Source organism: Sciurus vulgaris (assembly GCF_902686455.1).
Source record: "Sciurus vulgaris genome assembly, chromosome: 2".
Lineage (NCBI taxonomy): Eukaryota > Metazoa > Chordata > Mammalia > Rodentia > Sciuridae > Sciurus > Sciurus vulgaris.
The window spans coordinates 100,073,922-100,097,364 of NC_136462.1; the positions used below are offsets into that span (position 1 = coordinate 100,073,922).

Consider the following 23,443-nt stretch of genomic DNA (forward strand, 5'->3'; position numbering starts at 1 on the left):
GAGAGAGAGAGAGAGAGAGAGAGATACTGGGGATTGAACCCAGGGGTGCTCTACCACTGAGTCGTATCCCCAGTCCTTTTTATTTTTTATTTTGAGACTAAGTTGCTTAAGGCCTTGCTAAATTGCTGAGGCTGACCTTGAACTTGCAATCCTCCTGCATCAGCCTCCCAAATCGTTAGGATTACAGGCATGTATCACCATGACCAGCTGCTTTGCTTCTTAAAACTCTTGATTGTGTCAGTTTTCCCAGGAGTGGTGTCCCAGACTTGTAGTAGGAATTTACAGCAGACTTGCTGGTAAAACAGAATAAGTTTGAATACTAACTTAGAGTGAAATCTAGAATTATCAACAGACATTCATCACATCCATTCAGAATACCATTTTCCCAGGAATGTATTAGAGAAATTTTTTTTCATATTTTTTGAACACGGTCACAGATTATCTTACTTAAAATGATTTGATGAGATTTAGGAGACATATCAGTTTGATTAGCAGTGCAAGGCATGCTAGAATTTAAGTCAGAATACCTGTGCTTCATTTTTGGATCTACAATTGATTACTGACTAAGTGACTTTGTGGAAATTATTTAACTTTCTTTGAGTTAGTTTTTTCATTTGCAGAAATGGAGGATACTAATTTATTCTTTGTAGGATTGTTTTGAGGATTCGATGAGAGGCTATAGATACTGGTACCCTGCTTGGTACATGTTAAGTATTTAATAAATATTGGTTGAACCTGAACCCTGTAGGAAATTACTTTCAGAAAGCTGTTATCGCCAAGGATGTTTGAAAAAATTATTTATATTAAGATGCTATAGAAAATAAGATGCAATGGCTACAAGACTGAACATGGAGTCTTCTATGAGTATTTACATGTTACCACGGTTTTTCCTTAAAAAGCAAAATCATCAGTGATCTTTATTGCTGAAATTAGTGGGTGCCAGTTGCATGAAATTCCAGAGCGTTTAATTAACCTAGGGTGAACCCTGTTCTGAGGAGAAGTGATGCCAGGAAGAAATTTAACCCTTAGGCAACTCCCATACACTGGGTGGACCTGGAATGTACCTGGTGCAGGGACTTCAGTTCTCTTCCTTGGTTGCATTCTTGAAAGGTGTATGGAAACTGAGCATTACTCTTGGGGATTTTCCACCCCAGTCCTCTACTTTGAACAGTCGCTTCTGTGCTTCTTACTCTCACCCACTTCAGTCCAACCCCACCGCCTGGTGTATAACTTGAAGCTGGAATGGGAGGATGGGATAGGGCAGAAACTGCCCAGGAAGATAGGGGCACGGCTGTGACATTATCCTTATTTGCAAGCCTAAGGATACCATTAGGGTCGCCATGCCCTTGAGGTGACATGCCAGACTTATGACCCTTTCAGGCCTCAGCTTCTATTTGTTTTGTTTAATTTTCTATCAATCTTTCATGACAAGTTTAAAGAACTGGTGCCACGTCTTTGCATTAGTAACCAAGGGTACAATAGAAGCCCTGCCATGAATGCCTCTTCATGAAAAGTCAAAGTAAAAAGGAAGTCTATTACTAAAGATTCTATAGATGATATTTCTAGCTTCCAGAGGGTCGAGGGTTGCTATTTCCGCGAGTGGAAGGCATTGTCTCACGCTGGGGTACGCTCTGGTGCCCGCAGTGGTTTCCAACACCCTGACCCATTGTAAAGACCAGGATCTGCGTAGAGTCTCGCCCTTCTCGCTCGAACTACAACTCCCAGGATGCCCCGCGAACCTGGAGTGCGCACGCGCGTCGCTGGCGAAGGGGAACCAGCCGCACCGACAGCGCGGTCGAGTTGGGGGAGCCTTAGGCGGGTGGGTCCAGCAACTCCCAGGAAGTCTGGCTCAGGCCGACTGGAGGCTGCTGAGAATCCAGCAGCGGCGTGTGGAGGAAGTTACTGCGGGTCGGTGCAGGAGGTTGGCGGCGCCAGCGGACGCCTGTCAGGTAAGGTCAGCCCGGTGCTTTCCAGGAAGTCCGTCTGCGGGCGCGGCAGAGAGTTGCACCGGCCATGGTGGCTGAAGAGGGAGAGGTTGTGTTTTCCAGCCTCCGGTCTCCAGTTTCCTTCCCTACGTATCCCTCTCGGGGAGCAGAGGGACGCTGGGGACTGCTTCTAACCAGCTGGCCGCAGTAGGATCGTGGGGTGCGCTGGGCGTCGCCCGCCGGTCGAGGCGCGCTAATCCCGAGTAGCTGATGAATCACTCCCGGCCCGGCCTCCTTCGCTTGGGGACCGGCCCCTTCTCCTGCGGAGCCGGCGCGGGCCGTACAGTGCCTGCCCTCCCCTCTCTCCCCATCTGGGCGTGACTTGGGGATTAGAAATGTTGAAGGGTTTTCTCCCCAAGACTTATTCAAAAACTGCTTGTCGAAAGTTGGAGGAAAAACAAAAATCAGACAGACTTAGGGCACACCCTTTTGTGATTGAAATCTGGCACGTCTTGCATTCTCAGTTTTGATCTGTTCTGTCTTAGAATAAATTCCTGGCTCCTGTGCAACACAGCTGGGTCCGGCTGTGAAGTTCGTGTGCTGGTTTGTTTTGAGGACGTGACTGAATCGTTATATTTTTGCTTACAGAAGTTGATGTATTTCCTCCCCAAGCCTGCATTCTGATTTACAAACAAATGGGAAACAGCTGCGCAATGTCTTTATTTTTTCTAATTTCTTTCCCTTTTTTTTTTTTTTTTTTTTTGTAATGTTTAGTTAAGAATAACCCTTCCAACTTGTCCTTGATTTGTCTTAAAACCAAAAGTCATCTGGTAATGAACACTCAGTAAAACTTATCCCAGGAGGTCACACTTAAACAGGAAATAAGCCTGTGGAGATTTAAATTACTTATGTGCAGTCTCCCCTGGATTGTAACGTTTTTATGCATTTGCAGCTCATGTTTCTTTTTCTGAGAACCCTTCAGATTAATTTTTTGGCAGATTAAATTGATTAATTAATTGGCCTGTCAAAAATTTATATTAGACTCAGAAAAAGTTTTGCCCAGGCTCACTCTTGTTTGTTTCTTCCTAGCCCTACAAACCTCCCTGCCAACACACATATACTGGAGATTGAATCAGGGGCACTCTACCACTGGGCTACATCCCCAGCCCTTTTTTATTTTCTATTTTGATAAGTGGTCTCACTAAATTGCCCAAACTGGCCTCCAACTTGAGATCCTCCAGCCTCAGCCTTCCCAGTCTCTTATGGGTTTGTCCCACTAGTTGGAATTCTAAGCACCTTTTACTTCTTTACGAGCCCACAGTCATTAAAATAGTTAGTATCCCTTAACACAGTCCTTCCAGAGGAACAAAAAGGGAATTAAAATGTGAGTTCTGTACATTCTAGCTTTTGTAGCATTCTTGCTTTAGCATCCCTCAGGATTTTTAGCTTGTTCTTTCTTATTTATTTATTTATTTAGGTACCAGGGTTTAAACCCAGGGTGCTCAAGCACCAAGCTAACATCCCCAGCCCTTTTTTTGTTTTTCAAAAAATTTTTATTTTGATACAGAGTCTGGCTACATTGCTTAGGGTTTTGCTAAATTGCTGAGGCTGATTTTGGACTTGTGATCCTCCCACCTCAGCCTCCCAATCTGCTGGGATTATAGGCTTGCACCACCATACCCAATTTGCTCATCTATAAAATGAGTTTTCAGACAAATGACCCCACAACTATATTCAGGTTTTTTCATTTTTGTTTTTGTTTTTTTACCAAAAATTTACTCCTGGGGCACTTTACCACTGAGCTACATCCCCAGCCCTTTTTGTTTTTTACTTTGAGACAGGTCTCACTAAATTACTCAGGGCCTTGCTAAATTGTTGAGATTGACCTCGAACTTGCCATCCTCCTGTCTTAGCCTCATAAGGTGCTAAGATTACTGGTGTGTGCCACCGAGTCCAGCACATCCCAGCCTTTTTTGATATTTAAAAATTCATTTATTTAATTAATTCAGGAAACATTGGCCACAGGTATCATTCCAAGCCCTGTACATAGGCATGAAGGAATAAAATTTAGTTCTTGAGGATGCTACTGACCTACTGCTCATTTTCTTTAATTTTTGGGGGAGACTAATAGGCTACGTTACTCTGTAATTTATAACTTTACCTGAAGGTAACTACATATAGGTCAAATTCCATTACAATTATTGGTTTCACTCTAAGCAGAGGTTTTTGGAGGGGCTGAGACTGTAAGTCAGTTGTAGAACGCTTGTTTAGCACGCATGAAGTCCTGGGTTTGATCCCAGCACTGCTTAAAAAAAAAAAGATTCTATTCAGCTCTCATCTTCTGTCCCAGTTAAATAAAACCCAGGTGCAATACAAGAGAATGGATCTTAATGGTGTAATGGTGTTTTTCAAACTTCAGAATGCATCAATCATCCAGGATTATGTAGTATTGAAGTGGGGCCCTAGAATCTGTATATTTGATATGTGATGCTGCTAGAGACCATACTTTGAGTATCAGAATGGTGAAATAATTTTAAAGATATTTTGAGGTGTTTATAATGATAATTTAAAGATTGGTGCTGATAACTGTATTAGGAACATATTCATGACTTTTCCAACTCAGTGTTTAAAAATTATTCATTCTGATAAAACCAGTTGCCATTGTGAAGTTATTTGTTCAGTCTTTGTCCTTTTTCCTTCTCTTGTGCCACTTCCCTTCTTTCTTTATTCTCAGCTCTTTTCCCCTCTCCTTGTCTTGCACCCTCAGTTGTTTTCATTCACATTAATTTAGTACTTCACCAATTCAACTGTGTTTTACCCCATTCTGTCAGACTCTGTCTTAGGTTCCTGATGAATGTGTGTGTGTGTTTGTATAATATATATAATTTTATACATATATAATATGTGTATATATAACTACTATATATAATATACATGTGTGTATATATAATATAAACGTATATAATTATATATATGAATATGTAATATGTAACACTTATTTATACACATACACACACACACGATTCCTGTCTGGGAGCTTACTTTTTTTTTGCGGGGGGGTAGGGGGATTAGGTATGTATACTTGTTTATAGTCCAAAGCACTTGTAGGAGCCATTTGTAGGGAGTACAAAAATGTGGTAGGTGTTCGTTCAGGAGAGATCTTTTCTGGTTGTATGTGTGGTTAGGGAACAAATGAAGTCAGTCTTTTCCATTTACTAATCATCTCTGTTCCTTCAGGCTACCTCCTCTATATACTGTTAGTGTATATGACATAAATATACAGAGTACAGTATAATTTTGTACATTTAATTTGGAACCTGAAATGAGTTGAGTACTTGAAAATCAGTTAGATTTCAGCAATATAACAGGGAAGGTGAGAGGCAGTTGGAATAAAAATATACCTAGCAGAAACCAGCAAAGGAAGGGGAAAGATTCCAATATGCCAGGAGAGAAAAGGATTTTTTTAACAGGTTTTCCATGTCAGTTTTATATACATGGCTATTGTTATTTAGGCTGTGTTATCTTTTAAAAATGAAATTAACTGGCAAATTATTCTTCATATTTAGTGACTCTTAAAGTATAATATGCATGGGTTGTCTCGATTAGATTAGTTGAGGGCATTATTCTCTAGCCTGTGATAGTGGCTAAAGCACTGTCACTGGCTGTTGACCTTCCATGCTGACATTGGATTTATATGTCTATCTTTTCAGTTTTCTGTCAGATCCTTTAAAATCACAAGTGAAAAATCATATTGAGAGGAAAGTGGTATAGAAAACAGAAAATTCCACTAAACTTAGAATGGTTCATTAGGTACACGTTAAAATTGTAAAGAACCAAATCCAATTTGCTATTAAACATACATTCTTATTATCTGCATCTGTACTCGATTAATTTCTATAGGAATGAAGGAATAGAGGTGTGAATAATTCAGAGTGGCTGAATGAAATGAAAGTGCCTGTGTGGTATTCTAGAATTTCATTTGAAATAAAATCTTTAACCTATATGTTAAAATGGGAGTACTACTCTATATTTTTACTTTTTAAAAATTATTTTTCTTTCATGTGCGAAGTCTCAAACCCAGGGCCCTGTGCATGCCAGTTAAATGCTTTATCATTGTCCTGTATCCCCAATCCATACTTTGTAATAGCTATTGAAGTATTAAATATCCAGTTCTGGGAGATCTGATAATTACTTAGATAGACACAATACTTTTATTTTATGTGGTACTGAGGTTTGAACCCAGTGCCCCATGCGTGCTAAGCAAGCGCTCTACCACTGAGCTGTTACCCCATCCTGAGATCTGATAATTTTATACACTGTAGCTTCTGCCAAATCAAGGTAGAGGACTGGGGGTGTAGCTTAGTAGTAGAGCACTTGCTTAGCATGCTCAAGGTCTTGAATTCAATTCCTTTTGTGTGTGTGGTGGGTCGGGAGAGAGGGGCACAAAACAAAACACCACCACCACAAGGTAGGAACCTTGTTTTAAAAAAAAAAACCACCCTGGAGACTTCCCTTGAGCTCCTTCCTTCCCTCTCTCTCTTTTTCCTCCTAGTACTGGGAATCTAACCAGGGGCACTGTACCACTGAGTTACATTCCCAGCTCTTTTTCTTTTGAAACAGCATCATTAAATAGCACAGGCTGGCCTCAAATTTGTGATCCTTCTGCCTCAACCTCCAGAGTTGCCGAGATCACAGGTATGTGCCACCACACCCATCTTCACCCTCCTTTCTCTAAAGCAACCACTTTCTGACTAGTTTTCAGACACCGTATATTTATTTTGTCTAGTCACAGACTTCACATAAATGGAATCATACAGTATATGCTTTTAATGATGGTTTCTTATAACATTTGTTTCTGAAATTAATCTGTTATGTGTATCTGTTGTTCTTTTTAATTGCTGAATAGTTTTCCATTGTATGATTATGTCCCAATTTACTTATATATTTCTTCCTCTTCCCCTTCCTTTTCCTCCTCCTACCTTTTTTTTTTGTGGTACTAGGGAGATTGAATCCAGGGATACTTTACCATTGAGCTATATCCCCAACCCTTTTTAAATTTATTAAGACAGGTTCTTAAAAAAAAAAAAAAAGACAGGTTCTTACTAAATTGTGTAGACTGGCCTTGAACTTGCAATTTTCCTTCGTTAACCTTCAGAGCCCCTGGAATTACAGGTGTGTGCCTCTGTTCCTGGCTTATATTTTCTTCTTTTTAAAAAATTTTTTAGCTGTAGATGGACACAGTACCTTTATTTTATTTATTGTTATGTGGTGCTAAGGATCGAACCCAATGCCTCTCACATGCTAGACAAACACTCTACCACTGAGCCGCAATTGCAGCCCCTTATATTTTCTTCTTTTTAATTTTTTTTTTAGTTGTTGACGGACCTTTATTTTATTCGTTTATATATATGTGGTGCGGAGAATCAAACCCGGTGCCTTATACTTGCTAGGCAAGTGCTCTACCACTGAGCCACAACCTCAGCCCCTGTGTTTTCTTCTTGATGGACATGTGGTTATTCCCAGGGTTGGGCTATTATAGATAAGATTTTTATGAACATTCTTTTATAAGTCACTGTGGACATATATTTACATTTCTGTGGAAAAATACCTAGGAGTGAAATTACTAAGTTACTGGGTACATGTCTGTTTAACTTTAGTTTAAAAAAAAAAAAAAACTGTTGGGCCAGGGAACATAGCTCAGTGGTAGAGCATTTGTTTAACATGTTTGAAACCCTTACAGAAGTTCCATTTGCACCATATTTTGAGTATAGCCAGCTGTTTTATTTTTATTTTTTGAAATATAAACCATTTTTTCTTTCTTTTTTTTTTTTTTTTGAGAACAGTTCTTAATGTGTCACCCAGGCTGACCTCCAACTCCTGGACTCAAGTGATCGTCCAGTTTCAGCCTCTTTTCATTTAGTGACATTAATGTAAAGTGGTACTTCATTTGTGGTTTTGATTTACATTTTCCTGATAGTTAAGGATGTATTTTGTATTTTATCTGTGCTTATGTCGTCAGTTTCTTTTTTCTTTTTTAATGAAGAAGATGGACACAATGCCTGTTTATTTATTTAATGTGGTGCCGAGGATTGAACCCAGTTCCTCATACATGTTAGGCAAGCGCTGTACCACTGAGCTATAGCTCCAACCCCATGTTGCCAGTTTCTTAAGGTTCTGGATCCTAAAAGTACTTCTATGTACCTCTTCCCAATTACCACTAAACTGAGATAGGTTCAGGACTAGTTGCCATATATTTTCTGCTGTAATAATGCTAGTGTGAATTTTAATTTTCAAATGGCTTGACTGTGGGTTGAGTTAATGGGGACCATTTCATTTATCAGCCTTTGCACCTTACTTTACAGACAGATTGGGGAAGGAAGAAAGATTCAAGTCCAGAGAAACATCATTAGAACTCTAAATAGAGCATGCTATAGAGAGCACTATATTTTTTTATTTATTGCCTTGGTTGGTATAGGGGTAAATATATATAACCTCTGTATTTTTATCTTTCTATTCTATTGTCTATTTTAATCCTTTATGTCTTGGTATAGTTTCTAAGAAGACAGGCTTATTAATTTTTTCTTCTAGGTTTTATTTACTGATGACATAATAAAATAACATTTTTTCGAAGAATGTCACCCCATCTCATTAATTTAGCCCATTGAGTCCCAAGTTTTCAATTCTTCAGCTATTTCAATGAAATTGATGCAGGTACATTAAAATAGGTTGGAAATCATAAGATGGAACTTATATATTAATATGTTATTGTATGATTACATTGTGTATTATATAATTATATACTATATTTAAATTTTTATAGGTGTTCCATATTTGGGATGATGGGGGAAAATGAATTAAGTATTTTCATTTGTTCTCATTCCCTATAGGACCTTATTTACTCACAGACATATTTTGATAAGATTGTAATCATAGTGTACATACTATGTTTTGTTAGGAGACTGAGTTATGACTAGTGAATGTTGTCTCCTTTCTGTGCATCACGCTTGTTAGTAAAGACAAAGAAGATTACAGCTTGAGAAAAGATGACTAGGGGACTTACTAGTGGGGAACCTTGAATCCCAGAGCTCAACTAAAATAGAAGCAGAAGCTGGGCACCCTAGTGCATACCTGTAATCCCAGTGGCTTGGGATGCTGAGGCAGGAAGATCACAGGTTCAAAACCAGCCTCACAACTTATTGAGATCCTGTCTCAAAAAATGTTTAAAAAGACTGGGGATATGGCTCTGTGGTAAAGTACCCATGAGTTCACTTGCCAGTACCCACCCCCCCAAAAAAAAGCAGCAGCAGCAACAGCAGAAAATAGCTAAGATATCAAACACAGGGCTCCCTTCTATGAAAATAGAGGACAAACTTTTGTGTCCTTATTCATTTTTATTCTCTAATATATAGCAACTTTATTGAAATATAATTCTCATACCATATAATTCATCATCTGTTTAGAGTGTGTAATTCAGTGGATTTTAGTACACTCACAGAGTTGTGCACCATCCATTTATTTATTTAACTTTTATTTTTTATTTTTTTTATTGAGGATTGAACCCAGAGGTACTTAACCACTGAAGCACATCCCCAGCCCTTTTTATGTTTTATTTTGAAACAGGGTCTTGCTGAGTTACTTAGGGCCTCACTAAGTTGCTGAAACTAGCCTTGCACTTGTTATCCTCCTGCCTCAGCCTCCTGAGTTGCTGGAATTATAGGTATGCACCACTGCACCTGTCTACACCATCCATTTTAGAACATCTTTATTACACCATAAAGAAATCCCTTCTTTGAATGAAGGGAAGGGAGAGAGGATGGGAATACAAAACACAGTCAAATGAATCAGACATGACTTTTCTGTGTTCATATATGAATACATAAACCAATGAAACTCCACATCATGTGTAACCACAAGAATGGGATCCTAATTTGAATAAGTTACATTCCATGTATGTATAATATGTCAAAATACACTCTACTATCATGTATATCTAAAAACAACAAATTATAAAATATATACAGGGCAGGGATATAGCTCAGTGGCAGAGCGTCTGCCTTGCATTCACAAAGCGCTGGGTTCAACCCCCAGTTCCCAAAAAGAAAAAATAAAAATAAAAAGATAAAAAAAAAAAAAAAAAAACCCTTATTCATTAGCAGTTGCTACCTACTTCCTCCTAATCCTAGACAACCAATAATATACTGTGTCTATGAATTTGCCTAATCTGGACATTTCATATAAATGAAATCATATAATATGTTGTCTTTGGTGACTGACTTCTTTCACCCTTGAACTCTTTAATAATTTGTTGTATTACTGAAGTACTGTCAAGATTCCTACACAGATGTGCACCCTCTTTGACCTGTAAAGATATACATTCCCTTAGGGATGTATTGTCAAAAACCTACATGTACTCACTAAAAAAGGAACACAAACACACTAAGACAAACTCACAAACTAGGGTAACTGATACACAGTGATAACCCTTTACAAATTGTTTCATATCTAAGCTCTAATGTCACTATAAGGATATTCAAGGGAATACAATTCCTGAAATATGTATGAGAAAATGGATGAAAATTATAGTAAACTGGGAGATAATGAAGGCTGAGTGGACAAAGGTGATAACAGTGTGATGACAAGTTGATATTTAAAGTATATTCTCTTGATGTTTAAAAACTCTTCTTAGAGCTCTTACTATTTTTTAACCAGTAGCAATTGTGTGATAAGTATGTATTATTCTATATGTATATAGACATGTAGGTAAGGTTTTTTATAGCTTCTTAACCTATTTTATAGCAATTCCTTTGAACAGAAATTATTACTAATAATTACACACTGGGGATTTCCATATGGGAAATTATAACCAACAAAATATTTTGGTTTCCTGGGTGTGGTAAATTAAATTTATAATGAGTAATTGTTAAGGAACATTCCCTCTATATGTATACCAACCCCTCAAATTTATGAATCATGTCAGGTTTATATTCAGAAGGGCAAGATTTGATATGACTCCAGGATTTATTTTCAATAGTGGTGGGCTCTTATTAACTCACTTTAGTTTTTTGTTTTCGGTTTTTTGTTTGTTGTTGGTGTGTGTGTTTTGTGTGTGCAAAAAACAAACTCGGCCTCACTCATGTTAGGCAAGCACTTTACCACTGAAATACATTCCTTGCCTTCCTTTGTTTTCCTCTTAACTATGCCCAGCTGGGCGGAGGCTAGATCTGCTGAGGGAAACGGGGCAGGCCTAATTTGGGAACTATTGGTTAAGTGTGTGATTATTTCAAAGTCAACCTTCCCTCATTTTTGTTTTTGTTGTTTTCCTGTGATTCTTGGAGAAAATCCCAGAACCATACACGGAAATGACTTGAGATGGAGTTGTGTGGTTTCACCTTTGTAAGGCCTTTTGTGCAGTTTCCTTGTCAAGGCTCTTACTTACCTCAGAAGACATGGGCGTGCATCCTAAGTGAATTTGTGAATGTGGTTTGTGCTCTTTTCCAGAGAATAGCTCTTACCACTGCATTTAGTTCCTTAGCTTTCCCTCATTCCTCAGAGGGAACCACCACTACCAGCTTCTTTCTCTTATTCCCTCTCCCCTTTCCCTTCCATCTTCCCCCTCCTTCTCCAACCTTAGGTCTAGTCTGCTTCTTTGAGTAAGATACCAGGGAAGTCTCTTTAAAGAAATGTTATTTGACCTGGTCCCTGATGAATATAAAAAGATTAGAATATGAGAAAAGAGGCAAAAGGATATTTCAATTGTAATGAGCATTGTGATCTGAGGGCTGGAGGCAATAAAGTATGAAGGTGAACTGATTTTTGTCCCTAAAACAGGGTGTATGAAGATCACTCTTCCTTTACTTCTCTTTCCCCTGTCTCCCCTTCCAACACCCTCCCCCTTTAGTCTATGCTTTGATCTCTTTACTTAGTATGTACTTATTCCCCATCCCACCCTCATCTAGCTAAATCTTTTTCTCTGACCACCCACAGTGATCTCTGATCTCTGAACTTACGTTGCTGTAATTGCCAGTACCTTTGATAGCTAATTATATATTGCCTTGATATTTAAAAATAACTTTATGTGCATGTTTCGTTTTTCCCAAGTAGAGTATATTAGTCAAGGAACAAAAAAACACTCAAACTAGCTTGCTATAGTGTTAGACTTGCGAGTTGTAGTGGATTATTATTGTTAAGGCCACTGAGCTCCCTGAAATGAACTACAGCTGGAACCCAGAACAGGCACTTGGAAAACCCCATCCTCCCTCTCCCTGTGGCTTGCATAGGTTCTTTTTGGCTCCTTTCTGTGCCTCTACTCCATTCCAAGATGTTAATTTTGATTTTTAAAAATAGTGTACATTACAGTATAATTTATTTTGATTACTGAGTTTGTTGAGCCCTCTTAAATCTTGGGCCTGAGGCTAGTGACTGCCTGCCTCCCACTTCCCTCCTACCCAGTCCAGTCCAGCTCCTTTCTCTTCACTGCAGATTGACACTACTTTCTCATGGCTTATGCTTCCCTCTCTGACTTAATTTTAAATGTGACTTTGGCTTGTTATAGTGCTACTTTCAGATTTGATGATTCGTGATCTCCAAACTTAAATCTTGTCTCCTAGCTTTCTGGATTCCTAGGTTAGATTTAATCTGTCCCTGCTTGGATTGGGAATGACTCCTGTACCAAACAGCTGAGAGATGGGGTATTGTTAAGGACTGTACTTTATAGGGGCTGGGGTAAGAGTGGTCCCAGACAACCAGGTTTGGATTTGGTTATCCCAGAACTTGCTCACTCTGATACCAAAGGTCAGAAGGAAATGATTAGATGCCTTTTTGGTATCTGTCCTGTACCTAGCAGGTTCATAATGAAAAAATACATGTGTCTCACCGAGTGCTGGCACCAGCCTATAATCCCTGAAACTCAGGAGAACAAGGCAGGTTTGAGACCAGCCTCAACAAAATAAGGCCCTGACCAACTTAGCAAGACCCTGTTTCCAAATAAAAAATAAAACCAGCCTTTGTGGCACACTCCTGTTATCCCAGTGGCTCAGGAAACTGAGGCAGGAGGATCACAAGTTCAAAGCCAGCCTTGGCTCCTTAATGAGGCCCTGAGAAACTCAGCAAGACCCTGTCTCTAAATAAAAATATTTTTTAAAACGGCTAGGGATGTGGCCCCTGGGTTCAATCCTTGGTACCAAAAATAAAAAATAAAAATAAAAATAAAAAGTGCTGGAAGGGCCAGTGATGTAGCTATAGTAAAGCACCCCTAGGTTCAATCCCTAGTACCAAAAAAAAAAAGTATCTCATATTTGCTATCTTTTTATTGCTAAAACTGCCTGACCATTTGACCATTAGGGTTAACTTTTAGGTTATTCAGAGCAGTATTTAAAACAAATTACTAAAATTCGTTTTACCATTTGGAAATTTTTTTAGTTTATAGCAAATTACAGGAAGTTTCTAGCAAACTTTTTTTTTTTTTTTCTGTTCTGTGTATTAAAACTGGTGACCCTAGGAGCACTTTGCCAGTGAGCTATATCCCTTGCCCTTTTAAAAAATGTTTTATTTTGGGACTGTCTTGCTAAGTTGCCCAGACTGGCCTTGAACTTGTGATCCTTCTGTCTCAGCCTCCTGATTAGCTGGGGAGTAGCTATGATTATAGGCAAGTGCCATTGTACCTTGCACAAATTAACTTTTTATTTATTTGAGGGGGGAATTGCACTCAGGCACTTTACCACAGCTACATGTCCTGCTCCCCCCGCCCCCCATTTTTTTCCAGTACTGGAGATCAAACCCAGGGTCTCACACATTGTAGGTAAGTGCCCTATCACTGAGCTACATTTCCAGTCCTCCAGCCCTTTTTTTAATTTTTGAGACAAGTTCTTGCTGAATTGCTAAGGGTCTTACAAAGTTGCTAAGGCTGTCCTCAAACTTGTAATCCTCCTGCCTCACTCTCTCCAATCACTGGAATTACAGGCATATACACCACAATTCCTGACTCAAATTAACTGTTTTGTTTTTGAAATTTATTGCCCAGTTCTAGAACAGTAGAGAGGTAGAACATTGATAATCAAATAGTGGTGATACTTCTATACTGATTGTAACCCCAGCCCAACTAGAATATGGTAAAACCAAACATTCCTGTCATTGATCTCAAAGTATTCTGAGCCCTCTCTTATTATTTTATTTTTTAAAAATATCTTTATTAGTTGTTGATGAACCTTTATTTATTTATTTGTATTTGGTGTCAAGAATTGAACCCAATGCCTCACACATGCTAGGCAAGCACTCTACCACTGAACCACAATCCCAGCCCTCTCTTATTATTTTATTTTATATTAGTTTAATGTTTACCATGTTTCAGGCACTGTGTTAGGGGCTGATAATGTAAGAATAGGCCCTAACCTCAGGGTGCTTATAGCTTATGGCAAAAATAGATATATTTATGTGAATGATTATTATATGTTGAGATAAATGTTGCTAGAAGTATATAGGTGAAGTGGTGACTAACACATCTTTTTTATCCAGTGTCTTTGCAATTAATTGCCTGTATTAGGTGGGTTAGAGTATAGTAATATGACACTAAAATGAGATAATGAAGTGTTTCTTAAGAATCAACTTTGAAGACCAGAATGACTTTATTAACTTTTTTTTTTGAGTACTTGATCTATATTAGAGTTTAGTATCTGTTCAAAGTTATAAAACTAGCAAGAAATTTATAAAGTTTCTCCTGGCCTTCTTAAATGGAGTTCTCCATATTTAATTTAATTTAGATGATTTGGGGGATACAGAATTTGGAATTCATTTTTGCATCATTTATTATATCCTACCAAATTGCCTTCTGAGGTTTTTATAACTGTATTAAACTGTTTCACACTTTTGTGTTTTAGTTTCTTTGTTGTTTTTCCTTCTCTTAACTGCGGCTTCTTGCCGTCAGTTACTTTCACTTAATTTGCTTCCATTATTTATTTATACCTTTATTTTATATGGTGATGAGGATCAAACCCAGTACCTCACATGTGCTAGGGTTAGGGGCTATAGCTCACTAGTAGAGCTATAGCCCCAGCCCCTGGATAGTCTTCTTCTTTTTTTTTTTTTTTTTTTTTCCAAATTTTTTTTAGTTGTATATAGACACAATACCTTAATGTTATTTATTTATTTTTAATGTGGTGCTGAGGATTGAACCCAGTGCCTCACATGTGCTAGGCACACAATACCACTGAGCACAACCCCAGCCCCCTGGACAGTTTTTAAATTTCTCTGAGTCTCAGTTTATCTTTAACATAGGGAAATCCTATTTTGCAGGCTTGTTATTATTAAATACACATTATTAATACATTGTATATATTTATAGATCTAAATTATTAACATGTATATGGTAAATACCAGACATATAATAAGTGTGCAAATAAAAAATTATTCTTTTTTCTCTTCATTATATTGGAATATGGAACGTGGTCCCTTTTTAAATCTGACTCAGGTAATGAAAGAAATGTTTTCCTAGGGTAATTAAGATATAGACAGTCTTATTCTGTCACTAAAAAGTAATTTACAATTGTTGTTATAAATGTTAATATTAGAAATAGTCTGTCTGAACTGCTTTTTTGTGTTCTGCAACCTCCTTTCCTTCCCTGCATTAAATTAAGTTTCTTTTACTTCTCTATGGCTTTGTTGATTTCCTTCTTTTGCTATTAAAGGAAAAATGTCTTTTAACTTCTGTTTAAGAACCTATGCCAAAGCAGACCTTATACCCTAAGGACAATTAACCAAACTTCTTGGCCAGTAGCAGCGATTTCTAAGACTTTGTTTCATTGCTTCTGTTTTCTTCAGCTATCACCAGTCGTAAATATAATTTTTTTTTCTACCTCCACTCCCTTCCACTTCTCCTTTCCCAGAAACTTTCCTTATTAGCTGTATGGTTCTCATATTTCAGTAGTTGGGTATAGTTATTTATTTATTTATTATTTTTTGGTGCTGGGGATTGAACCCAGTGCCTTGCACATGCTAGGCAAGTGCTCTACCACTGACCCATACCTGCAGCCTAAAAGAGTTGTGTTTGTTTTTTGTTTTTTGTTTTTTTTTTCCCTCCAGTCTGGGGGATTCAGCCCAGGGCACTCTACCACTGAGCTGTGCCCCCAGCCTTTTTTATTTTGAGACAGGGACTCACTAAGTTGCCCAGACTGGCCTTAAACATGTGATCCTTTTGCTTTAGTCTCCTGTGCTTTAGCTAGGATTATGGGCTTGTGTCATCACACCTGGCATTAAAATTGTTTAACTGATAAATAAAAATTATACATATTCATGGGTGCCATATAATGTTTGAATATTCATATACATTGCCTAATGTTTAAATTAGGTTAAGCATTTATTCCTTTGTTTATTATGTTTTTATGGTGAAAACTTTCAAAGTTCTAGCTTTTTGCAATGTATAGTACCTTGTTATCTGTAATTATCCTATATGCCACAGCCCAACAAAACTTTTTGTTCCTAATTGTAACTTAGTACCCTTTTTATTAAAAAAAAACTTTTTTAGATCTTGATAGACCTTATCTATTTATTTATTTTATTCATCTATTTATATGTGGTGCTGAGAATCGAACCCAGTGCCTCACACATGCTGGGCAAGTGCTCTACCACTGAGCCACAACCTCAGCCACACTTAGATCAACCTTTGATCAACCTTTTCCCCATCCCCCCAATATGTTTTTTCAGAGGCTACATTTCAGTGTTTTTTTTTTTATCATTTATAATGAACTCTTCTGAGTTAATACTATGAGAAATTTCCACTTTTATGCCAGATGTTTTGTGCCTTCTGTCTTGAAACCTTCAATACAAACCCCACATGATAACCTGTTAGTACTTTTCCACATGCAAACACTCCAGCTTAAGTCCCTGAATTGGTTTTTTTGAAAAACAGTTTTATCAAGGCATAAATTACATACCATAAAATTCATCCATGTCTTAGTAAGTATACAATTTAATGATACAAATTACCTTTCTTAGCAAAAACTCTTCAATGCTGTCTTTGGTCTAGGAGAAGACAAGTATCTTGCTCTTTTTCCTTTCTGTTCCCAAGATCACTTGTGGTAAGTTGTGTGGATGTTACTCCTGGCTGCCATATGGTTACTTACAAGTGTCCTGTCTGTTGGTTTTTGTTTTCTTTATTCATTGTGGATAGGATATTATAGTACCTCATCAAGCATGAGATTCTCTATGGTTGGGACCCAGGGTCATGGTGATAAGGGGAGTGCCATTTTCCTGAAGAATGGCCTCATTTTTGTTCTGGTATTGACAGGGACCTTGCTTATTCTCTTTTCTTTAGATGGTCAGTGTATACTTTCATCCCACCTAATGAGAATTGTACTATAATTTCAGGGGTTATCAAATCTCTTTGAGTGGTACTGTATTCCCTGACCACCTCCAGGAAGCATCAAGATACAAACAGTATGCTTATCCCTCTTCAAATACCTATTATAACTGCTTCTCCTGTTAATTCGAAAATAATTCGTAATAACAAAGCTTGGTATGTCCCCAGGCCTCTGAATTGGTTAGAGTAATACCAGTGTTATCTCTAAAAAAGATACAAGTGTCTCTGAAGATGTGTATGAAATGCCTTTACTCTGTAGGAGTGAAGCATTGTCTGTCAAGGAAAGTACATTCATACCATCTGGTATACCAGACACATGCATCAATGACAAATAATGAGGCTAACTAGTACACCCTGAGCATTACTGATTTTCAAAGAAAAAACATGGGGTGGGAGGAGCTAGGAGAGGCTTTGAAAAGAACAGACTTGAGCTATCTTTAAATTGTGCAGAGTTTAGATAGAATGGAGAAATGACATTTGGAGGTAGAGAGGATTATTGAAAAGAGGTGTATACTACTTCTCATGAGAATAAGTGAGACAGCCAGTGAGGGTAAACTGAGGAAGTTGGCCTGATGAGAGGATTCCTGATGATTCTTAGTAGCAATGGGTATTTGTTTTGTTTTTGTTTTTGCTTTTGTTTTACCAAATTCACCTAAAACACCTAACAAGAAAATTTTCTAAAGAGTCAAATGTTTTAAAAGGTAATTTAGGTGACTATAGGCAAGATGCACTGGAGACTGGAGTAGGAAAACAGGAGTTCAGAGTCATACAAGCAAGGAATTTTGTTTGGAGCCTGGGAAAGAGAGCTTGATAAAACAATGTTTCTGTTTCCTCTCTTTATGAGGTTCCAGAAATTTCTCTAACACTGGAAGCTTGGGAAGGGGTAGTGTGTAGAGACATAGGGCTTTGAAGTATTGTTGTTTCTCTTGACATTTCCTTAGGGAAGAGGTCTTGAGGAAGACAAGCAAAAACAAAAACAAAAAAAACACCCCAAAACTGTTTCAGAGTTTCAGTTAAATAGAGCCTTTGGTCACAAGCTGTGGAACCCGGGAAAATACATAGTTTTGTATCTCTAAATGATTTTTTGTTGTTGATTGCATAGATAGTTTGTTTTTTTTAAATGTTAATTTTTTTTTTTTTTAACATATTTTCTCTAGTGCTGGGTATTGCAGGACCTCAAGCTGGCTAAGCATGCACTCTACCAGTAAGCTACGTCTCCAGCCCCTGAAATTTTTTCAATAGGATTGTTTCATGGTTAATGACTCTTGTTTTGTTCTTTCCACCAGAGCACTTTTTACTACTACCAGGTTGTGGTGTGCATAATTCAAAAGTCAGAACCAATATTTGCTCCTGGTTTTCTTTTTCTTTTTTTTTTAATTTTTATTTTTATTTGTTGTTCCTTTTTTTTCCGATAGTCATCATCAAAATGCAACAGACTATTGAATTGTCCTTCAAATGAAAAATTAATAAATGAACATGATAAAACATTTATAAGGTACCACTGGAAATATAGCACTCTATATTCTCAGCTATCCTGTTTCTAATCTTGTAGATCCTTCCAGAGTAAAAACACTTATTTTTAAAACTTGAGTGTTTAAAAAGACCTTATAGTTAGGGTTTCTTGCACTGGAGAAAAGTAGGCTACATTTGAGGAATGAATATGAATGAATAATGGAGTGGGGGATCCCTCCAAAACTCCTTAGAATGTCACCTGAAATTAAGTCTTTAGGAGACAATTTCCCAAAGTTCCCTTTTGCTAAGTTCCAAATCCATTTTACTAATCTGTATTTCTTAATCTGAAGTCTTTTTTTCCCCTAATATCTTTAGTACTGTCCTCCTCTTGGTTATAAAATGTAGTCAAAATGCAGACAGTAGTTAGATACTTTTAAATTTATTTTAAGAAGAGAAAATGAAATAGCCAAACATGGTAACACATACCTGTAATCCCAACAATTTGGGAGTTAGGAGTACCACATTCAAGCAACTTAGTTCAGCCTCAGCAACTTAGTGAGATCCAGTTCAAAATGAAAAATTAAAAGGGCTGGGGATGTAGCTCAGTGATAAAGTGTCCCTGGGTTTAATTCCCAGTACCAAAAAAAAAAAAAAAAAAAAAGAAGAAGAAGAAATTAAATAAGCATCAAGGTAGGAATGAATGTGCTAACTTTAGTATTTTTACTGTAGTAATAAAATTTATACTTAATTTTGTATTTAAACCCTTTTTACATTCATTCCTATGTTTTACTTATTTTTCATTCCTACAATGTATAATGTACTGAGAATTCATGTTTTCCTAGAAACAGTTTAAACTTTATTATGGAATTAAAGGGAGAATAGGAAATAGGCTCTACAAATTTGCTTTGGTCAGTTTTCTGGAAAGCATTTATTAATATGGTTATAACACTGCCATTTTTTTTCTTTACTACTTAATGACAATGGCCCATTTTCACTTCTTTCCTTCTTTTTAAAATTCATGTAGTTCTGGTTGTTTTTCAAGTCACCATACTGAAAATTTTTTTTCTTTTTGCATATCTAGCATGATTCAGCTTTCATATTTTTTCTTTCTTCTTGCATGTTGTTCATCTTGGCAATGAGGGCAAGTCAGTTTTTTGAGTTAAATGATATTTCCTTTAGAGCCAGAAGTTGCTGAGTCTGTGGAGCCCAGGGACAGAGTGAATAGGTTTCATCACTTGGCTAATTCTCACCTGTAGGTAGGTAGTGGCTGTGTTAAGGATTGAGGCAGAATCTGTTCTCAGTGGTAAAAGGCTGTTTAATTTGTAGTGTTTGTCATGGGTATAGAACATTTGGTTCTTAGAACCAGTGCCACATTTACTATTCCTCATCTAGCTCAGGAAACTGAGAAGCAATGAACTTGATTAAAGTCACAGAGCACTTTAAAGTACACAAATCTGCTGACCTTAGTTTCATGCTAGGAACTAAGTGGTAGGCTTTGTCTCCCAAAGAATTTTGCTTTTTTTCTGGGTTTTGTTTTTGTTTTTACTCCTTTGATGGTAATTAAGTTCTGCTAGGTATTTAGGCTTGTTATAGGTCTTAGAGAAGGGCTCTGGAGTATTCATCAAGCAGTCAAAAGGTAGAACATTTTTTTATTCTAGCAAAGATAGGAAGTTTGAGTTTACATAGTGCAGTTAAAATTGAGAACTTAAACTCTAAGGCTGAAGATTTTCCCATTAAATTTTTAAAATGTAATATCTTATCCCTATTAGGATTCATCTAGACCCACCCTCTCCCAAAAAAAGGAAAAAATAGGATTTTTTTTATAAAGAAGAGAAATTACTGGTTCAAAAACCCAATCTGGTCTGGAAGGATGAAAACACTAGTAGAATCCGATAGAATGTATGATACTTTAAGAACTATTTAGTTTAGATCTTTATCTACTGTACAGTTTGACATTTTGACCAAGTTCATCCATTATTTTATAGTTAACATAAATAACAATAGTAACTGTGTACTGTGTATATTTATTACATAATCACTTTGTGAAATCTTTGTATTAAAAACAACCTCTCTGATACTTTCCTTATCTTATGGGTTTATTTTGGTGGTTTAGATTAGTTTTGGTAATCCCTTAAAAAATACTTTCTCCCATGGCTTACTGAAGACTTTATTAAGTGTCTAGAATGCTTGAACAACTTTCATTCAAAATATTCTTTTCTGAAGCCTTTTTAACTCTTGTTTTTGTTTTTTTAAGGAGCGCACTTGGGATTGAACCCAGGGGTGCTCTACCACTGAGCCACATCCCCAGGCCTTTTATTTATTTATTTATTTTTTTGAGACAGGGTCTTGCTAAGTTGTTGAGGCCTTAAACTTGGAATCCTCCTGCCTCAGCCTCCTGAGTGTCTGGAATTACAGGCATCCTCCACTGCATCTCATACCTTTTTTACTCCTAATCAGTGAGTCTCCCAGTATCACTGGCAACCTAACAATAGTTATATACATGTTTATCCAGACACATTTCATTGAATGGTTTTCTCCCAGCAAAATTTTTTCATTTGGGGGAATATATTTCTATGTAAACACATTTTCAATTGAACAATGATTGTGACACATTGTTGATAAATGGCATTGCTAGAAGACAGGATTCTGCATACTTATCTTTGACTATAAAAAGGAATTGGAGACAGAAGAGGCATCCTAGTAATGGCTTCTTTTCAGGCCACCACTCAGGCTGTGTTCTTAGGATGAAAGGGTGACAGAAGAGGGCCCAGAGGAGAATCAGGTTTATTTTTGCTGTGTCCCCAATTTTGTTGGTAAACACTCTTGTAAATTCAGAGACAACAGCAATGTATGAAAGGTGTTAAGTTTGTACTTATATTGAACTTAAACCTACAATTGAGTGTTACAGTTTCTGTGCCATGTTTGTGCCGTATCTTTGAGCTTTATGATCTCTTAAATTGTAGTTCAAGAAACATTTATAAAGGGGTAAGAGAAAACAATCTGCTGTATGTAGTTTTCTTAAATCTTTTTCTTTCATTCCCATGGTTCTTTTTTTTCCCCATGTCTTACCAGTCCTGTACCCAACGCCAAGAGAGTACATTAAACAAGATAGGTACTTAATAAATGTATACAAGTAGATGTTGATTTAAAGATGGAAAAATCGGTAAAGTACAAAAAGGAAAGTTTGAGAATTCAGAGAGTCCCTGCCAAAATCAAACAAAAAATCAAAAATCACATTTGAAGCTCAAGAAATTCAGAAGGGATGAATCTAAGGAAAGATAATTACCTTTTGTTGACTGCATAAAATTTGTCTTGCTCTCAGTAAGATTTCTTTTAGACCTAGCCCTTGTTTATTTTAGGATTTTGTATATAGTTCAGTGCTTACTAGTTTGGTGGATTAAGAGTTCTTGCAAGAGGAAGAATGAGTCATAGCAATACTTCCCTTTGGGAGAGAGAAAGAAAACCCTAAGATTAATCTCTATGTTATGCATTTGGAATGGATTCAGTGTTTTGATTGATGGTTGAGCACTGATAAGTTTCCTGCAAACTACCTCTTTTTTTTTTTTTTTTTGGTCCACAGCATGACTGGTAGAAGGCTGTCATGGATTATTGTTGTTAAGGCCACTGAGCTACCAGTCATGCTGACCAATTGAGATAAAGAGCTCTGTCACTTTATTACCCTGAAAACTTGTTCATATGATGTCATTTCTTTTTTAAGATATTTTGAGTTCACAACAAACTTTTAGAAAAGCTTCATCATTTCCTGGTCTACCCAATCTATTAAAAAAACAACCTCCCCCTCAAAAAAAAAACTGAAAACTTCTGGTACTGAGAAACTGGGTATGCTCAGGGTGTGGCGGTTTTGGCATTCATCTTTGGTATGCACAGGGTAACTTCCTCTCTCTGACCTTACCTTTATCTCTGATGCTCCAACTCCACCAAGAAGGAAAAAAGAGGAGGTGGGATAGGAGTAGGAACTGGCTTGTTGCTTTAAGCTAGAAAAGAAAGTGGGTTACTCACGTGGGAACAGTCTCTCAATAGGGTTTCATTGAAAGATTGTTTCTGAAGTGACGTGAGCAACCTGTTAAGTATTTTCTTGTAATAGTCACAGAAATACTTTGACTGCTTTCTTCCTTAAGATTGTCCTCCCTATGCTGTCTCTAAATTCCTTTCTTTGTTCTGGTCTTAACAAGTTTTTCTGCTTTTAGACTTCAGACTTAATATTCTTCCCTTGTGCTTTTGGGATCTACAGATCTCATTTTAAAAAACTGAAAATGGCAGCCACTTGCAGTGATGATGCATGTCTGTTATACCAGTGATTTGGGGGAGGCTGCAGCAGGAGGATCACATCTTCCAAGCTAGTCTCAGCAATTTAGTAAGATCCTTAGCAACTTAGCAAGATTCTGTCTCAAAAAATTAAAAATAAATAAATAAACTGGGCATGGTGGCACACATCGATAATCCTAGTGCTTCAGGAGAATCACAAGGTTAAAGCCAGTCTCAGTAACTTAGTGAGGCCGTAAGCAACTTAGTGAGACCCTGTCTCAAAATAAGAAATAAGAAAGTCTGGAGATGAGGCTCAGTTCAGTCCCCAGTACCAAAAATAAACAAACAAAATAAAAATTCAAGATGGCATCAGTAACAAAGGCAGGGCTCCTTTAATCTCATACTTGAGTTGGTTAGTTTCTGTGTATCTTTTACACATAATAATCAGCCG

General features: G+C 37.3%; 1 protein-coding gene across 3 annotated transcripts in view; it reads left to right on the plus strand.

Moving 5' to 3' along the window:
• Positions 1-1,746: 1,746 nt before the first annotated feature.
• TMOD3 (tropomodulin 3) overlaps positions 1,747-23,443 on the plus strand; it is an 83,080-nt gene continuing 61,383 nt past the window's right edge. The window contains exons 1-3 of one of the 3 annotated variants that reach the window (XM_079129985.1): positions 1,747-1,949; positions 6,546-6,620; positions 9,546-9,642. The gene's annotated coding sequence lies outside the window, so the exon portion shown is untranslated. The remainder of the gene's footprint in view (positions 1,950-6,545; positions 6,621-9,545; positions 9,643-23,443) is intronic. The other 2 variants (XM_079129986.1, XM_079129984.1) reach the window with 2 other exon arrangements.